The sequence below is a fragment of the Carya illinoinensis genome, chromosome 10 (genome assembly GCF_018687715.1).
Source record: "Carya illinoinensis cultivar Pawnee chromosome 10, C.illinoinensisPawnee_v1, whole genome shotgun sequence".
Lineage (NCBI taxonomy): Eukaryota > Viridiplantae > Streptophyta > Magnoliopsida > Fagales > Juglandaceae > Carya > Carya illinoinensis.
Genome location: NC_056761.1, coordinates 6,110,767 through 6,126,151, shown reverse-complemented (window position 1 = coordinate 6,126,151; position 15,385 = coordinate 6,110,767). Strand labels below are relative to the sequence as shown.

The window sequence follows — 15,385 nt, the reverse complement described above, 5'->3', positions numbered from 1 at the left end:
ATGCTTTTAGTTAAACCCACTACCCTTAACAAATCGCACGATCCACCAAATTATACATAGTAACCTTTTACAGTTCCAAACTGATTCTCGGAAGCCAATACTCGTTTGGATGGCCTAAATTCAAGCACACTCGGAGACACTTCAAAAAGAGAGAAGCAAAAACCATCTGATAAAGCAGCCCTGTTTTTATAAGCCAAAGCATAATGAATCCAGTGAAGTGCTTTCAGCAAGGAGGCACAAAAACTAGCAATTTGCACTCCGAATTTGTCCAGAATAATCATAAAATAAACTAATAGCTTGGATAGAAAAACCAAACTTCAAGCCCATCCCAACCCATCAACAGGTTGCATATACAAACAACTACCAAAAATAGAACTCATACCCAATACAAAATCCATAAACAACCCACACGAAAACACCCTAGAGGCAAAGGTCGAGGAAGATTCGGAGATGACAGTGAATACAGAATAGAGAGAGAGTACCCAAAATAGAACGCATACCCTTAATACAGAAAATATACAAAGGACATGCTTTCATAGTGACGGTGGCTGTAAATCCATTTCTACAAGCATATTTGTGCACAATTTTAAGAAATTAATGAGTGTGGATGAAGGGGTACACATAGCTGTGGTGCATGACACGGATTCACCCGCTAATCGATGGAGGAAAATTCTGGCCGATACCTCAAACGCCCAAAATAAATAACTCGAAAATCCAAGATGGAGGCATGCACAGACTTAGGCTTTTGTATATAGCGGAATCGACGGGCGTAGCTTCCATGAAATTAGTAGAATCAATTTATGCAAATATATCTGGCTTAGCAAACTCTTGTTCTGTATCTTTGCTGTAGGCAAAAATGGTGAGGAAAGAAATTTCGGCATGGGTGTGGGCGTCAGGGTTGCTGAATCAAAAATTAGGAGAGAAGGGATAAAATGATATGTTTTTCTACCTTTTCACGCCTTTGGGTTTGTTGCAACGGAAGTAGTGTTGCAACTAGGCATTTGTAATTGCAGCTGCATAATTCGTCGCTATATGTTCAAAATCATTGTAACAAAATCTTCTTATCACTTCATAGTGCATTGGCATTAAGACAGCGGCGAAAAGAAAATCATTGGCAATAACAGTTTATTGTGGCGCTTTATTTTGCAACAAAATAAACAATGACGCAATAGGCCTTTTTCTTTGTAGTGCCAAAGCATGCTAACTATGTGCCTTTTTTAAAATCATATAAGATATCTTAATTTAAATTATTTTATTATTATTAAAAATTATCTCATTATTATTCATAAATTTTTCATTTCAACTACGTAATATTAGAAAGGTCTCAGCATTTTTCAACAATAAAAGTCTGGGTCTCAGCATTTTTCAACAATAAAAGTCTTCACTTCTATGACTGTCACTGTCAACTGCTTTTCATAGAAAAACATAAAAATCTTCTTTTATTTCCGTGATTGTGCACTTTCTAGCTCCCAGCAAAGATTGAACATTGTATGCATGTATGTTGTAGGAAGTTTCTTGTCAGTGGTGAGAACAGAAATTCACAAAAATTGGGAGAGCATCCCGTGAATAAATACAAGTATCAATGCTCCAAAAAACGCGCGATTCCATTCATGTCGATTCAGCTAATTCAAATCCAATAAATAAGAAATCGAATTAATTTTAGTGAACATTTTGAAATGTTCATTGAACTGCTATAATCATCGAATTGATTTCAACTAATTCAAAATTATATTTATTTTTAAGTTGTCTAATAACTAAGTTTTTCTTTTAATTTTTCTACAAAAATATGATAAAATTAGATATATATTAACTTTTGCACCATTGTATTAAATAAGAGTTGCAGAAAAATTAAAAGATAAAACATGTAAGTCTTTATTTTTGGAGAATGATACCCTACCAACCAATTAACAACAGGTTTACAACTAAGACAATAAAATTATTTTATAATTGATGAATTTAGAATTGGTAAAATTATTTTATTTTAAATATTTTTTAAACATATTTAATCATTAAGAAAAAATATAAAAAAATATATGCAAATTTATTAATAGTCATTTTTTTAATTACTAAGTAAAAATAAAAATAAAAATAAATAAAATACTTGAACGGTAATTTTGAACAGTAATAATAAAAAGACTAAGTAACATTTTCTTTTAAAAATTATAAAACATTTTTTACAAATTTTTTTTATTAATTTTCTTAATTTTTTTAATGACTAAGTTGTGAAGTAGTTGTCAACTAAAGGTAAGGCTATTATTATTCTTTATTTTTTGAATGAAGTAAAAAATTAAGAAGATGAAAAAGTATTTTATATTAAATTTATGCAGTTATGCATAAAAATATTACATTTGACACCATGTGTTTATAACTTAATGATCTTCATATTTTCGTATATAAGACAGAAAAATGTCAATTATTGAGATTAAATATATATGTATATATATACATAAATGACATGTTTATTAAAATCATTTAGATTCATATAATATTTCTATTAGAACTAATAAATAAATTTATATTTTATACTCTTTTATATATGATATAAAATGCTTGAATTGTATCAAATATAATTTTTATTACTTTTTTATCAATATTAAAATATCCAATTCAAAATTATTATAAATAGTCAAATTTAATTTATTAAACTGCTTGATTGATTGAATTGGTCCTTTCAATCCTTACCAAATCGTTCAATGACTATCGAAATTCTTGTATCGCCACAAAAAGGCCGATCACCCAGCCATTTGATCCGCAAGCATTCGGACCTTTCTTCATTGAATGAACTTATTAGCTGCCCCCACATGAATTAGATAACGTGAATATGAAGAAACATGTAATGAACGAGTAAACTCATCCCTAAACAAGAAGATCCAATAGAGCTTACTCTTTCATTATTTATCACATATATTTTGCGATGATCTTTTCTTAGTGAAATAGAATATATTTGATCTTGACTCCATGGTTTATTTAAAATAAAATATATTAAAATTTTTTAAACAAGTGATGATTTCACATGATTATATCAGAGCAAAAGGCTTTGAGTTTAAATCTTAACTCTACACTTTATCCAATTTAATTAAATATCTCACTTGTTGGACTCACTCATTGAGAGGACTTTAACCCACACATGAAGGGGAATATTAAGATTATAATACAAATAATCAAATCTATCTTTTCTCATAAGTTTAAATTTTTGAGATAAGTAGTGATTTACATGGTATCAGAGCTCTTGACTAACGCTAGACTCGATCCTATGAAACATTTATTCTTTCGCTAGCTTTATCTCTCACAAAATTTTCATGGTCGTTCAATTATGTATTTCTATTAGCTATGAGACATTTTTATTGGGTTTTGATCTATTGTGAGCATTGTTTGAAGTGCTAGATCCAATTTTGATCTTTGATTTGGGTACAATAGTTGACCAAAGTCATATATAACTCAATGTTGGCCACAGTTCCAAATTTGATGTTTTAGTTGCCTTCTAGCTACTTCATGACCAACACACCATCATCTTATCAGCGATCAATTAATAAGTATGAAGATTACTTTCAAAGTTCAAATTCAAAATTTCAAAGTTTTCCACCTTAAGTTTGAGGGGGATGTTGAATATCATACTATCAAATCAAATTATTGATTTGATATCATCTTAATTAGCTAGCTAGCTTGGTCCGTATATCTATATGGTATTCAGGCCGGATATATAAATTAGTCTAGCTACATGATTAAAAGCCACTCATTGATATCATGTCTTTATCATCAAATTCAAACTCCAATAATTTTTCATTTTTGCACAATTCAAATGCACAAATGTCTTGCAGCATATAAACTCCAATGGTTTCTCATGATCACTTCCATAATGGATTCATTGGTGGTGGCTAACACCCATATATATATAGTAGTTCTTTTTGGACAGTTTTTCAAATTAAATTTTTCACTTCGTAACCAAAAATTTTATTGATTATTTGTATGAGAAAGATTTGTATAGTCCTAGAATGTGCATACTCCCTTTGAATAAAAGTTGGGACAAATCAAATCCCATTTTTTAATGGTATACGTACTCGCTTCTATTCAAAGAGAAAGATATGAAACCTAACATGGCTTCTCGGATTAACAAGTATTGTTACATAGGGATGACAATTTGTGTTCGTATTATGTTAAGTCATGAACATTCGACTATATATCATGGCAACCAGAACACGACTTATTAAACTAAACGGAACAAACCTTGAAACTCTAACACGACTCATTTAATTAATGGATGGCATAATACGATCTATTTTGACCCATTGAGTAATTAATTAGAAATTGATCAAGACAACACTGTAACAGCCCGCTAGAAATTCAATTGTGAAATTTCTATTAACTTTAAGAATCTCGTGAAAACCCCATAAGTTTTCACGAATCCATTAATCATATAGGTTTTTGTCTAACTACATAGTTAGTGTTATTATTTACTATGGTATCAGAAGTGTGTTTTTGATTATTGGAGATAGTTAGAAGTGACAAAATGTATTATGGTTTGTGCCATTAGACTCGGAGGGTTATTTAAAGTCTTATGGCGCAATAACATTTTTTCATATTTTCGGTCAAAACGTCTATTTAAAACTGTAGATATTATTGGATAAAAAGAAATATCTTGTGGTAATTTTCATGAATATTATTGGGTAAAAATATCTTGAGTTGATTTTTGTAGATATTATTAGGTAAGAGAGTCCTACACTCCACTCTCACTCCGGTAAGAGAGTCCTATACTTAACTCTCACTTCGGGTAAGAGAGTCCTACACTTAACTCTCACTCCAGCCTCATCTCTTCCATATCTTATCCACAAATATCTTCAGCCATCCCTCCCCACGAAATTATCTTCATTTATGCTTTCCATTGAAAGAATACCAAACACTTTCTCTCGGACAGCTTTTAGGAGTTCTTTTGCACACCCATTTCGAAGCTTTTGTAAGTATTTTATCATAAAGTCTCCTTCATATAAGTTGTTCCTCTTTGAGTCTAGTTTCCGTAGATGTATTTTTCGTATCATTCCATGGTCATTTGGTCGGTCAAAAGTATTTTTAACCATAGAAAGGTCATTCTGGGCGTGAATCTGGAGAGTATGTTATAGTTTGGAGTTTTTGACCAAGCTAATGGATAGATATTGGTCCGAAATTTTTATGGAGTATTGTTAACATGTATATATGACTATTGGTTGAGGATTTTTGCATGATTAAAGGTTTTGATGAAAGATTTTCTTAGATTTAGAAACTTAGAAACTGGAAGAGGAAAAACAGTTTCTGTTTTGAGAAAGTTTAACTCTTTGGTGGTCTAAACCTATTCTAATGACTTTGATAATTTTATTGGAGGATCCTAAACATCTTATATACATGTTATATTATTATTTTGAAGATATTTGATGTTAGTTTCAAAGATATGAAATTTTATGCAAAGAGATATTCAGATAAGCCAAAGTGTGGATATTCTTGGCTAAATTTATGTTTTGATTAATTTCTAACCATGTGATCTTGAATTAGAAACTTATATATGTTTTAGGACATCTTTTTAAACCATGTGATGGTTTGGTTTGAAGATCATATATTTATAAGTCATAGATCAAGAGATTTATCAAAACTAGTTGAGGAAAAAGTTTCTGTTTTTGGACTAAGTGTAAAACCAAAAACTCCAAATGTTATTTTGTGATTTTGGTGACTTTATTTTGATAATTTAAAGTATGGTTGATGTTAGGATGATATTATGAATATGTTAGAAGTAAGATTTGATTTTTGAAATTCTTGGAGATGTTTTGATTTAAGGTCAAAACTTGTGATTCAAGTGCTTGAATTTTTTTACAAAAAAGTTTGGTGTTGATTATTAGCTTTTTCTAAATGGATGTTTTAAGTATGGTTTTGAACTTAGGATTGGAAGATGTTTGTTGCAAAATTTTGGTTTAAGCATGAGTTTTGAAGTTGGAAGGAATTGCAACAAAAAATAAAGGGAAATGGCCTATGGATGTTTCAACCATAATGTGTTATTCATAGTTGTGTTTTGTTTTAAATTTTTCTGAGTTGATATTTAGGTTTAGGACAAAATTTACATTAGGAATGTAAATTTTGGAAACTTTTGGAGTTAGTATGCAAAATCTTTAAGTTATGGGTAAAACGGTCATTTTCCCACATGTAGAGAGTAAAATGAAAATTTTACTCTTTAAGTTAGTATTTTCCATATTTCAAATTATTAGTGATTTAGTTCTAACTTTTAGAATCACTAATTACAGTTCCTCGTGATCGCACTTGAAGTTTTATAAGAAACGCGAAGATCGAGGTAAGTTAGCTTTTAACTTACTAGCAGTCTACTGTGTATGTGTGCTAAGTAAAAGAATTACAGTGTATGTATGTATGTTATCATATATGTCATGCCATACCAAGTTATCATGTAATTGTCTATTATACAAAATTTATTCTGTCATCAATTTTTATCTGTTACATAATATATTCTGTTATGTATTACTGTACATTACAAGTACGTCATGCTAAGTATGTCATCTATTACATGTAAGTTAAGTCATGTAATATTCATTGTTGCAAGTATGTCATGTTAAATATGTTGTCTATTATATGTTATGTCATGTTACGAAATGTTTCTATCTCAAGTTGGTCATGTATTCTAAGTTATGTTCAAGTCACGTTATGTTACGTCAGGACTTCAGTCTTTTCGTATTCCAGTCACATTTCATCTTGAGTACATTATGATGTGTAGAATACATGGGGCCACAACAACTGTGGAGTATGTATTTAACTACAATTGTGATGCGTAAAATACATGGGGCCACAACAACTGTGGAGTATGTATTTTTAATGTTAAGTCAAGTTTGTGTAGAATACATGGGGCCACAACAACTGTGAAGTATGTATTTACACGTAGAATACATGGGGCCACAACAACTGTGGAGTATGTATTTTTCATGTTAAGTCAAGTTTGTGTAGAATACATGGGGCCACAACAACTGTGGAGTATGTATTTTTAATGTTAAGTCAAGTTTGTGTAGAATACATGGGGCCACAACAACTGTGGAGTATGTATTTTTCATGTTAAGTCAAGTTTGTGTAGAATACATGGGGCCACAACAACTGTGGAGTATGTATTTACACGTAGAATACATGGGGCCACAACAACTGTGGAGTATGTATTTTTCATGTTAAGTCAAGTTTGTGTAGAATACATGGGGCCACAACAACTGTGGAGTATGTATTTTTAATGTTAAGTCAAGTTTGTGTAGAATACATGGGGCCACAACAACTGTGGATTATGTATTTACACGTAGAATACATGGGGCCACAACAACTGTGGAGTATGTATTTTTCATGTTAATTCAAGTTTCAGAGCAAGTTCATGCTAAGTCAAGTTTCAGATCAAATTCATGTCAAGTCAAGTTCAGTTCATGTTTCAATTTAAGTTATGTCAATTATGCTATGTTGTACGCTAAGTTATTCTTTAATTACTTATGAATTTGATTATGCATTTATGCTTTTACTGTCATCCATGCATCATTAGTCTGTGTGGAAGTTTTTTGTTAACTTGCTGAGATTTGTAATCAAATCTCACTGTGGTAGTCCCAACTACCATTCCTCCCGAATGGTAGATCTTGTTACAGGACCTGAAGGAGGATCAGGAGCTGACCAACTAGACACAGTCGACTAAACGACGGTGCGTCGTTAATGTTAATATAGTAGTTAAATTACTACTTGTACGATGGAGTTGCATCTCCAGTACTTTTGGATCATAACTATTTTGGAATAGTGTTGTGATCTTAGTTATTCAATGGATCTTTATATATGAAGTATGTTTTAAGTATTGGGATATTTTCAGTTTGGTGCATAGTATTGCTAAAGAAAAAAATTATCCGCTGCGAATATTGCATAATGTTATATGCATGTTAGGATTATTGCATCTTATATGTCATGAACGGGGGCAGGTAACCTTGTGTTGCATGTCTCGACGCTTCAAATGTCCGTCCGATCCCAAATGGAATTTGGGGGCGTCACAAACACCACCCATTTCAACCTGTTTTATGTAACTAGCTTGAACTAACCTACATAACCTATTTGGCATAATTAACATAATTTCACATAAGCTAGAGTCTATATTATTTGTAGCCACAATATCTCTAAAAATAATAATAAAATTACCTACTAACAAAAAATATCAATATTTTTCAGATTTTAACTCATAATAAAGCTAATATTACAAACTCACAATAATAAATATGAGCATATGTCCAAAATTATAATCTCAACATTAAAAACATAAACACAATGAGAAATACCAATATTACAACCTAACAATAATAAAATTGTAATTTTGAAACAAGATTTAAATGAGTTATTACGAATTAACCCCTAATTGACCCGTTTATTAATCAAGCCTTAATGGGTCAACATGTTTTTTCTTGAACTGGCCATTTATATGATCAAGTCTCAACCAGCAAATTTTGTATCATGTTTATATTAGTTTCACGGGTTGTATCAACTTCAGGAACAAGGATTCTCACAAGTATAGAACGTAATGCCTCTTGCTTGGTCTCTTCCTTGCCACTCTCATTTCAATCCACTACTTCCATGACCAATTTGGTAGGGTAAGTTTCCTTGCTCGGTATCAGGTATAACTTGCTTTGCTCAGGTCATATCATATATTGTGACGGTAATGTAATATGTATACAAACACTAAAAAAGTAGGATGGAAAATGCTACTTGTCCCGAAAAATGGGTCCCCACAATTTGTTTTTCTTTATTTAGTGATTAGCAAAGTGTTTTAATGATGTTATAAATTTTTTCGACACGTGTAAGGGTATAAAAAAATGAATGAAAAATAAAATAAAATAAAAAGGCCAATTAATAGGCTTATCCAGATCCATCATTAGGCTGCACCCTCAGTGCATGTAGCAGTACTCAAAGTAGGATATAAAACCTTCTTTTGCATTAATTAATAGAACCCCCTTGCCTTTTCTTTTTTATTTTTTTAACAAAATAAGATATTTTTAGATAAATTAACGGTTATAAGATATAAGTTTATGGTGGGAGTCCTCTACGGTCATCCCAAAATCAACATATTACAACACAAAAAAAAAGGTAAATTCTAGAGCTAAAAGCATGGCTCCTATCCATTTTCCACGATGAGAGACCGCTTGGTGATGATTTTTTAATAATTTGCTAAACAGATTATATATAAAGCTGCATCCAGAACCCCTTACCTTTTCATTTGGCCAGGCATTAGTTTAATTAATCTAACGAGTAATGCTACTTGTAATTAACGCCATCATCATTACATCCACGTAGCATTATTAATGTGTCAAATTAACATGTTTGGATGTTATGATTTGATTATTGAATTTCAAATTTTTTCTTTTATGACTAATGCATACACGTCTTGTTCATATTAAACGTAGGTGTTACGTACGCTAGCTGGCGTGTCATAAATAGCATTAATATTCTAACCTCATTAGCAAAGAGAACATAATTAATGTTAAGATGTACCAATTATATATCGGAATTTTGGTCGCAGCCGAAGAGATGATTAGAGACCAAAAAGTAAAAGTGATTATTGGCATGCACACATGGCCAGAAGCAGCTCAAGTAGCCGATGTTGGAAGGCAAGCTCGTGTTCCAGTCATTTCGTTCGCAGCACCAGCCATTATTAATCCGCCTCTAATCCGACTTCTTTGGCCTTTCTTGATGCGAATGGCCAAAAATGGTTCTGAACAGATACAGTGCATCGCAGATATTGTTCATGCGTACAATTGGCAAAGAGTCGTAGCGATTTACGAAGATGAAGGATATGGCAGTAACGCCGGCATGTTAGCACTTCTTTCCGAGGCTCTACAAAATGTTGGCTTGGAGATTGAGTACCGTTTGGTTCTCCCACCATTTTCTTCTGTGCCTGATCCGGAAAGGGTTGTCCAAGAAGAGCTAAATAAGCTACTGAAAACACAAGCTCGTGTGTTTGTCGTCCTTCATTCATCATTAGAGATGGCAACTTTTTTGTTCAGAGAAGCTAAGCAGATGGGACTTGTCGGGAGAGACTCAGCTTGGATAATCTCAGAGAGCATCACAAGTCTGCTGGACTCTGTGAACAACTCCGTTATTTCATCTATGGAGGGCGCGGCGCAATAGGAATAAAGACTTACTATTCTGAGATTGGCAATTCCGAGTATCGAGATTTTTATACCCATTTTCGGGAAATATTCAGAGTTGAATATCCAGAGGAAGATAACTTCGACCCTGGAATTTATGCTCTGCGAGCGTACGATAGCATTAGAGTTGTTACACAAGCAATACAGAGAATGGCTACTAACAGCACCAATCCAAAGATATTGTTAGACAATATGTTATCGAACAATTTCTCTGGTTTAAGTGGAAAAATACATTTTGAAGGAGGCCAGCTCTTAGACAGCTCTACACTGAGGATCGTAAATGTGATTGGGAAGAGATACAAAGAAATAGACTTCTGGACACCAGAGTTTGGCTTCTCATTGATGAGCCCTTCTATAGAAAAAGGTGTGGAGAAAAATGGACGAGGTAGTGTAGTTTCTAATTCGGCCAACACTTTGTCCGGTCCAGTAATTTGGCCAGGAAACTTGAAACGGGCTCCAACAGGTTGGGAAATGCCTACCGATGCAAAGCCACTGAAAATTGCAGTTCCTGGCAAGGCAACATTTGATAAATTTGTGAAGGTTGAGTATGGAGAGAAGTCCAATCAGAACAAATATGATGGCTTCTGCATCCAAATCTTCCATAAAGTGCGAGACCTTTTAGGGTATAATCTTCCTTATGAATTTGAGGCACACAATGGGAGCTACAATGATCTAATTTATGGTGTCTATAACAAGGTAACAACTTTTTCTTTGCCATTTTTCATGGACTTGTTTTTGTACTGTAGAAACTTAATACATACTAAAATTATTCTCAATATAGTTACATTAGCCTAGTTTGTTTTTGCAGATGAGATGAGTTGAAATAAAAGTTGAAAGTTAAATAAAATATTATAAAAATATATTTTTAAATATTATTTTTGTTTTAAAATTTGAACAAATTGAATTATTTATTTTATCTTATGTGAAAATTTATAAAATTTATAATAATTAGATGAGATGAGATGAACTGTAAAAATAAATGAGACAATATTTTATTTCAAAAAAATGCTATTTATACACGGCTTGGAATAGCCTCCGCGTACACGAGTCCACGTGATATGTTTAATGAAACGGTGCGTCGTGTGACGTTGGAACCTTTCCTCATCCTGCCTTCCCCCCTTCACGTACAGAACCCGTTGGAGGGGAAGCTGTTTTTCACATTCTTTTTTATTTCGCAAGAACTGCTGTTACTAATTTTACTAGTTCGATTTCAGAAACAAATTACAATCATCACTCCCTCGCCCGCCTCCTTCCTTCATGATTTCACCGCTCGTTTCAAGAAGGCGACTATGATACTCTGTACAAACTAACTTTCCTCCACTTCTTTCGAACGCTTCCTTGATCTTTTTCCCTTCTTTTTCACGGGTTTTTCCTTAAAGTACTTCCCCAAATTCCCCAAGCTCTCTTTTTCCGACCTACCAAGAAACTCTCCCTACTCGCTTTTTCACCATAAGAACTGAGTTTTCCATAAAAGCACCAAATGAGGTTAAAAATAAAAAAAACAGAGGACCGTCATCTTCTACCTTCTGTTAATCAATTCCCAATTATTCATACCACGTAAATAACCCATATGAAACATGGTTATGGGGGTAGCAACGATCCAACAAATCTAAACCTCAACAAATGACATACCCAAATCACCAAACTCAAACCGAAAAATGGACAGAATCAAACCACAGCGAAACTGAAGTGAGGCTCCCGACCAAGTGAGGAGAAGTTTGGTATATATTTTTTCTCACAACATCTTCATTCAAAATGCTGATGCTTTTGCTTTACTAGATATATTTAAATACATCAAAAGAGAAAAATAGCAACTCCCAAAGAGACATCTCAGTAACATTCACAGTATCAACATAAACAAAATTCCTCAAAATGCTTCTTCTTCGTCTCTCAAAAACCCCTTTTTTCTCCCTGTAAAACATTTAGACATAGTTTCTCTATTCATTTCTTTTATGTATATATAGATATATTCAAGCGGCAGCTATAGTGCTTGTTCGGAAAGGGTAGTCCTGGGTTTCGTTTGGGGAGGTGGATTCCCTATGGGGCCGGTGCTCTTCGAGTCTTGCATCATAGAACCTCCCAGATCTTGGAGACAAAACCGAAGCGCTTCTGAAACTATTCCTCGTATTACCATTACAAGGAGCACTGTGACACAACCTAGACAAGAAAGGTTGTCCGTGGTGCTGGGTTCCAGAGAAGCCAACTTCCATTTCTGCCAAAGAGGCCAACCCATCATCTCCCTCGACGAAACATGGCCTTCTCGTAGAACTACCAGAGTCCATGAGACTAGCGAATGTATTATGTCCTCAAATGTATCAGAGTTGAAGAAATTGCAGAGAGAGAGAAAGAGACCAGAGACACGAGAGAGAGTGATACGGAGAGGAAAATAGGATGTGACGAGATATAAAGAAGTTGGAGAAGACTCGGAAGGGGAGGGAGCAATAAACAACGGCAGGTTTCAGGAATCCGTACAAGTGAATCCATTGGCTCAAATTACCTGATAAAGTACCCACCAACTTGCCCAAATTATCATTAGTTTTCTCCATTATTTACAATAATGACATATGCGAAAGAAAAATACTGACGTGGCCTTTTTTTTTTTTATTATATCGGCTGCGATTCCGCAATAAGTACCCATCGCCGGGTACATGTAGCAGTGTCGTTTATTTTAACATTAATTTCTCGGTACAAAGTGTCGGTGGCATAAGCATTTTCTATTAATCCATGACTAGAAACAAAAGAAGCCCCTAGCCTGTGAACTAAGTTGAATCTTTGACTAGATTAACTAATCCGACTCGTTTTTATTATGCTCTTTTATATGGGTACAATTGTTTGTTCTGATTAAGATATTATGCTTGTCATGTGGGTCGAAAATGAAATACAATAAAAGACATTCGATGCTGTAATTGGCGACTTCACCATACTAGCGGAGCGGCTGCAGTACGTGGATTTTACTCTTCCATACGCTGACTCGAGTTTGGAAACGATGGTAACGGCAAAACCTGAATGGTCAGCATTGATGTTTACTGTGCCTTTCACCTGGGAATTGTGGGTAGCCACTGGTGTCATCTTGATCTGCACAATGCTCATAGTTTGGTTCCTGGAGCACCAATCCAACCCAGAATTTAGTGGCCCATGGAAGAGTCAGATTAGCACTGCCCTATGGTTTACCATCTCGTCTCTGTTCTTTGCTCATAATATGTATCAATTTCAGTACAGATCATAAGATATTCTATTAGGCTTTACTTATGAATCGAAGACTCATACCACATGGTTTTATGTTGCAGGGGAAAAAATCCATAACAACTCCACACGCGTGGTTATTGTAGTTTGGCTCTTTGTCGTGTTGATCCTAACATCGAGCTACACTGCTAGCCTGTCTTCAATGCTCACCGTGCAACAACTTCAACCAACGTTTACAGACATTCAGTGGTTGAAGAAAAACAACCTAAAAGTTGGTTGCAGTAGCAATTCATTTGTAAAAGAATACGTGGAGAATGTGCTTCACTTCAATTCGGAGAATATTGTGGAAATCAGCAATGAATACAAGTACCTTGTGGAATTCCAATGCAACAATATATCTGCTGCCTTCATCGAACTCCCATATGAGAAGGTTTTCCTCAATAAGTACTGCTAGGGATACAGTGGCACCATGCCTATCAACAGATACGGTGGAATGGCCTTCGTGAGTATTTAACTTTAAACATTACACTAAAACTTTATCAATTTTTCAAGACTTCTGAGTTGACCGCTCTAAAATACTTCTTCATGTTTTAATTTTATGCATCTGAAGACTTTTCAGTATGCTTACCCAAAAATAGATATTTGAGTAGAAGATACATCATGACTGTGAATATGCTTCGCAAAGAAACAATTTAGTTCTGATTTCTATTCAGCCTTTTCCAAGCATACATTATTGTTTGGAGTTGTGAGCAGAGCCAATTAAGGTTCATTTTGGATTCTTCTCAAAAGGTTGACACCTGTTTCATCTTCTACAAGAAAACCTTATAATACTAATTCTTCTTCTCTTGCTCCCACTCGTAGGCCTTCCAGAAAGGGTCGCCCATTGTCAAGGATTTTTCTGAAGCCATTCTAAAGCTATCTGAGAGGGGAGAGTTGAAGTCACTGGAAGATAAATGGCTGACTCCATCACATGCGTGTTCCACCAACTTAACTTCCAACACACCTGATAGCTTGAGACTCCAGAGCTTTTTGGTTCTTTATCTAATATCTTTCTCCACATCTACCATTTGTCTTCTGCTATCCCTAATTCATTTCCCTATAAATCATCGGCGACATCAAGATGCTTACGAAGGAAACGTTACTCCAGGTGACGAGAGCGTTTGGAAGAATGTGGTTAGACTTGTAAGATACTTTGAAATCCATAAGAGAGGAACAGATGCGACTCCGACAGACACAGATGATCAGGGCGTTTGGAAGAAGGCGGTTGAACTAATAAGACAACTTCATACCAAGAATCCAGGAAGAGCTCCAATTCTAGCAGGCACATTGAGTACTGCAGAAGAAGGGACATGGAGTGTAGTAGAAGACGCATCGAACGTGAATTAATCCTCTTCAAGGGCAGAACTCCTTCTTAAAAATAAGAATATTTTTATGATTTGGCGTATTTTAAGTGATTGTCTAATTAAGTAATGGACATACAAAACGTCTAAATTCATCTCCCTTTTAGTCGTCATCTTCTCGTTGTTATCTTACGATTTGTTATTAAATGATTAGATGACTATTTGCTATATATGTCATTTGTTTACTGATCATTTAATTTCATATCAAAAAAATGCTGAGAGGATAACGGTTAAAAATATGATAATTAGCATTTATCATACAATTTTATATATATATAGATATATATATGTATGTATGTGTTTGTGTGTATGTATTTATCTATATATTTACGTAACTCTCCGTCTGTTGCTGATCATGCACACGATCAGCTTGTAGCATTTCAGCTTGTCTGGTAGGCGAGGAGTGACTGCTCATGATAACTTACTCCCTTGAAGAGCCTTCCTTCGCATCCAATGTGCCTTCTTTTGTATTATGAATGTTTTATTTTATGAAATATATTTTCCCTTTTGTTAACAATTATGTGCAGGCTAATTTTCCGTCCTATCAACTTGTGCCACTCCATGCCAGTACTGTATATCCGGGTCTCCTCTAGAGTCGTTGGGAATATTTTTAAAATAATATATATTATA

The 15,385-nt window shown here is 34.1% G+C and overlaps 1 pseudogene; it reads left to right on the top strand.

The window, feature by feature from the left end:
• Positions 1–9,551: 9,551 nt before the first annotated feature.
• On the top strand, positions 9,552–14,741 carry LOC122278354 (annotated as a pseudogene).
• Positions 14,742–15,385: the final 644 nt, after the last annotated feature.